Here is a 5533-nt window from a genome sequence, read left to right as displayed (position 1 = left end):
AGCAGATGCAAGTGTATACGCATATGTGTACACACACATCTTTTAAGAACTGCCAATTTTATAGATGAAATATTTATAAAAATATTTCAGTTTTAAAACTTTGGAATGCAATTGTTTCTCCTTACACTTTTTTTGGGGTTGGCTGGTTAGAAATGAACCTACCTCTTTTAAGAAGTGACCATCTCTCGCTGAAAATGACTCTCATTGGCTCATAGGTGGTGTTATTGTACCTAATCCCATGGACTTCCAGGAGAACAAACAAATCTTGTGTACTTCTGTACAGTCAGAATACTCATTAGAAGTGGAGAGGGTAAGACTTCATCTTTGGACATGCCAGGATGGACCAGTCCTTGGAGAAGGACATTATGTTTGGTAGTGGTTCAGTGAAAAGGAGGAAGACACTCAGTGAGATGGCTTGGCACAGTGGCCGTAACAGTGGTCAAGAGTGAAGTGGAACAGCGAAGACTGGGACAGTCTTCCTTTACCTCAAGGCTGACTAAGGAAAGAGAGACCTATGCTGCTGTATGGCCCAGGTTGGAGAAGCAATGGCACCTTGTTGGTGGAGCCCTTGTGCCTCCATTTACTTGAGTGGGATTCTATCCCAGGATTCATTATAATACACTTCTTAAAAATAGACAATGTTCGAAAACTCCTAACTATGATTTACCATTAGGCATGCTCAACATGGAAAGGAAAAAAAAAAGCCCAAAATGGATGTCAGAAGAGACTCTGAACTTGCTCTTGAACACAGAATAGCTAAAGCAAATCGAAGGGGTGCTGAAGTAAAAGAGCTGAAAAGAAGATTGCAATGGGTGGCTCAGGAAGACAAAGTAAGGCATTAGAATGAAATGTGCAAAGACCTGGAGTTAGAAAACCAAAAGGTTTTCCATTTCTCATGCTGAAGGAAGAAGTCCAAGCTAAACTGAAGGCATTGACAAAAAAAAAACTGGGCTCCAGGAATTGATTCTTATCAATAGAGAAAAGATTGAAGATGTCAAAGACTTCATTTTTCTTAGGTCAACCATCAACACTTACGGAAGCAGCAGTCAAGAAATCAGGTGACATATTGCATTAGGCAAATTTGCTGCACAAGACCTCTTTAAAAAGTTTACTTTAAAAAGTAAAAAGGCGTGCCTGACCCAAACCATGATATTTTCAATAACCTCATATGTATGTGAAAGCTGGACAATGAATAAGGACTATCGTAGAACAATTGATGCCTTTGAATTATGGTGTTGGAGGAGAATTTTGAAAGTGCCATGGGCTGCCAAAAGAACAAACAGATCTGTGTTGGAAGAAGTGCAGTCAGAGTGCTCCTTGGAGGCCAGGATGGCCAAACTTCGTCTCTCATACTTCAGACGTATTATCAGGAGGGACCAGTTGCTGGAGAAGGATATCATGTTTGGTAAGGTGGAGGGTCAGAGTAAAAGAGGAAGTCCCCCAGCGAGATGGATTGGCAAAGTGGCAGCATCAATGGGCTCAAGCATGGCAACAATTGTGAGGCTGGTCCAGGACCAGGCAGTGTTTCACTCTATTGTGCATAGGGTCGCTGTGAATCGGTACCAACTCGATGATGGCACCTAACAACAACAAAGGAATTGATGGAATACCAATTGAGCTGTTTCAGAAAACTGATGATACTCTGGAGGTACTCTCTCATTTATATCAAGAACCGACTGACTGGAAGAAATCCATAATTGTGCCCATTCTAAAGAAAGATGATCCAACAGAATGTAGAAAGTGTCGAATAATTTGAATTTTGTTTAAATGCTGTCAGTTCTGCCTCACAGTGACCCAGTATAGGGTTTCTGAGGAGTGGCTTGTGGGTTTGAAACTGCTGACGTTGTGGTTAGCAGTCAGTGCTTACCTTACAGTGCCACACCAGGACTCCAATATCTATGCAAGTAAAATTTTGCTGAAGACCATTAAAAAACATTTGAATTGCCAGTTATCCAAACTAGATTCAGAAGAGGATGTAGAACGAAGGTTATCAGTGCTGTTGTCAAGTGGCTCTTGACTGAAAGCACAGAACACCAAGCAGATGTTTACCTGTGTTTGATTGACTATGCAAAGGCATCCATCTATGTGGATCATAACACATTATGGATAACATAGCAAAAACTAGAGATTCCAGAACACTTAATTGTACTCATGTGGAACCTGTACACAGGCTAAGAAGTAGTTCACTCACACAGAACAAGATCTTATGTGGTTTAGAATCAGGAAAACTGTGAGTCAGGGTTGTATCCTTTCGCCATACTTATAAAATCTATGTTTGGCAGATAATCTGAGAAATTGTACTATATGAAGAAGAATGCAACATTAGGTTTGGAGGAAGACTCATTAACAACCTGGGATATGCAGATGACACAACCTTGCTTGCTGAAAATTAAGAGGACTTGAAGTACTTATTGATGACGATGAAAGAAGAGCCTTCAGTATAGATTGCCCCTAAACATAAAGAAAACCACCTCACAATTGGATAAATAAGCAACATCTTCATAAATCAACCCCCATGGAAGCAGCAGTCAATTAATCAAATTGTACATTAAATTGGAAAAATCTTCTGCACAAGATCTCTTAAAGTATTGAAAAGCAAAGATGTCCTTTAAGGATTAAGATGTACCTGACCTAACCCACAGTGTTTCCAATGACCTCATATGCATGTGAAAGTTGGGCAATAATAATAAGGAAGACTGTAGAAAAATTGACATCCTTGAAAAGTGGTATTGGCAAAGAATTTTGAGTAGTCCATGGACTGCCAGAAGAACAAACAAAGCCTCTACTTCTGTACAGCCAGAATACTCATTAGAAGCAAAATTGGCAAGACTTCATCTCAAGTATTTTGGATATGTTATCAGAATGGACCAGTTCCAGGAGAAGGACATCATACTTAGTAGAGGGTGAGTGAAAAGGAGGAAGACACACAATGAGATGCACTGGTACAGTGGCTACGACAATGGACTCAAACAGAGCAACGATTGTAAGGATGCTGTACCCTAGGCAGTGCTTTTCTCTGGTGTACAGAGCATCGCCATGAATTGAAGTTGACTGATAGCATTTAACAACAGCATGCTCAACCTCTTTTTGTTTGTTTGTTGTTTTAAATGTTTTATTGTGAATTATGTGATAGTTTACATGGGAGAACATTAGCTTTGCATTCATCTTATCATATATGGTTTCATTGCCATGGTTACAATCCCCTCCATGCGTCATCAACTAACCAAAGGGTATACCCTGCAAGTCTGCCCTTGGTCATCAGCACACAGCTCCTCTCCCTCTCTGGGTCTAGAGTCTCCAGCTGCTCCATCTCTCCACGCCATCGTCTCTGCCTCCATCTCTGGCATCACTGCTTCTCTGAGTAGGGTCCTGCTCTCTGCTCTTCTCCCTTGATGGTTCCAGGGACCTCCGCTCCTGGACTGCAAAGTCAGTCACTCCCCCTCCTTTAGCTGCAAGACGTCCACCTTTACATTCCAAACCTTCACAGTCTGTCCTGATAACAATTATTTACCATTGTACCACAAGGGACCTATCCCCATCTCTTTTCATCAGCCCTGCTCAGACAGATTGGATACTACTCATGGAGATTACCTTCCTCCACGCCCTCTGGATCTAGGCTCCTTCTTGAAAGCTTGTAAGCCAGTCACTTCTTGTCTTTGTATCCCCTCCATTTTGGGTAGCCAATGTCCAAGTTGCCCATCCCTGTCAACCTCTTTTATAATTGTTTGTTATTTAGAGTCCACTTGGTACTAACTGAACATTCTATTTTTGAGACATTTCTTCTACATTGTATTTAGGCAAGACTCTTTGCCAAGGAGTTCCCACTCACGGCACTGCTATTTGAAACCATGCTTTTGCTGTAAGATTAGGTTCTTCAATTCTTCTCCTACCCCACTTTGTCTGATCCCTCTGAAAATACAGCTAATTGAGGGTGAATTGGGTCACAGAAACCTATTATTGGGAGTGATGGAATACAGAAGGATTTATGGACTGGATTTTTTTCTTTTTCAAGAATTATAAGCTAAATCCAAATTACAGCAAGAATTCTAAAGGTTCAATAATTAAAAGCAAAAGGTAGTCCCTGTGGGGGGGAAAAAAGTAGTGTGCTCTGGAAGGTATCTTTTCAATTGAAGCAGACTGTAGAACTTCCAAATAGTATGGATACAAATTAGCTATGTTTGATCACTGGATCTGATTTACCCTAATTGCCCTCATTTCTGTGGCCTGCATATGCACTCTGTTTGGAGCACATGTGGTTTAGTGGCTCAGTGGTGCAGTCTGGGCTGCAATGGTAGGCGCAGGCTTCAGAGAATGGAGACAGGGAGGGGGCATTTGTTTTGCCTTGGGAGATCTGTGTTTTTTCTCAAAGACATAAAAGTCTTATACATTCATACCAAAGATATGTTACAAACCAACCCATTCTGTTATGTGAAATGTTTTGCTTGTCCCTTGGAATGATTGATGGGAACCTGAGAAGAATTTGAAATCTGAGCAGTCAAGCAACCAGGAATTAGGACTTTATCTAAAATTTAGGCACAAGTTCCAGACCACTGTAGTTGAGAAATTGGGCTGGAAATCTCCTGAGAAGTAGCTTTCCCACAAGATTTCGGATGCTTCCTAATTCTGAATGGATGAGAAATATGGTAAGAATGTAGCATTTCCTTTAGTGTCTTTTGTTCCCCTTTCTGGTGTGGGGTACAAGTAGGAAACTGAGGGATGCAAACAAATGGATCAACAAGTATCCCTCCAGGGAACCTTTTCAGGGGTTTGAGCCATGCTGGTTTCAATTGTAGAGAATGCTCTCTTCTTCCAACTTCCATTTCAGTTCCCAGAATCCTTGCCTACTGTGAATGTGGCACTTATTATTAGCAAGGTTGGCTTGGCAAGCTCTCCCCTCTGGGGGCCTGAATTCAAATCCTGGCTTGCTTGGTTCAGAAGGGAAAAGGAAGCCAATGGTCTTGACCCAGTCTCTTGTGGGCATCTGTCCACATTTAACACTAACCCACATTTGCACACAGACTCACACACACACACACCCTTTCACATCCACACACATCCACATCTATACACACATCTCACACACACAATCTTTCTCATACACACTTACACACACACTCAGCCCACACTGCTCTGGTAAACTGGCTGACATCCCTGGGAAAGTCCCGGAGCAGAAATGGAAGCAGTCCTGTGGGTCAGAGCTCTCAGTTGCCATAGCAGAACTGTGTGTGGGAGGCTGGCAGGAGTCTGGCCTTCATCATGCCGGCCCTTAGCCAAGTGCTCAGTGAACACTTGGTTTCAGCTTCCCTGACCCCCTCCCTCACCACAAAGAGCCAGATGCACTGGTACCATCGGGCTGTGGGCTGTGGAAGCGTCACGTCACACAGTGCCTCACTCACTCACTCACACAGTGGAGGGGAACAGCACTGGGTGCCCCTGGAGGTGTGGGGTATGTGCGCACATGCTGCATACGTGTTGGACGCATACTCAGTGGAGCGTGTTGAGTGTGCATATATGGTGTGCATGTGTGTACATG

Source organism: Chrysochloris asiatica, unplaced genomic scaffold (genome assembly GCF_000296735.1).
Source record: "Chrysochloris asiatica unplaced genomic scaffold, ChrAsi1.0 scaffold00144, whole genome shotgun sequence".
NCBI classification, from domain to species: Eukaryota; Metazoa; Chordata; class Mammalia; order Afrosoricida; family Chrysochloridae; genus Chrysochloris; species Chrysochloris asiatica.
Note: the sequence above shows the minus strand (reverse complement) of the source record.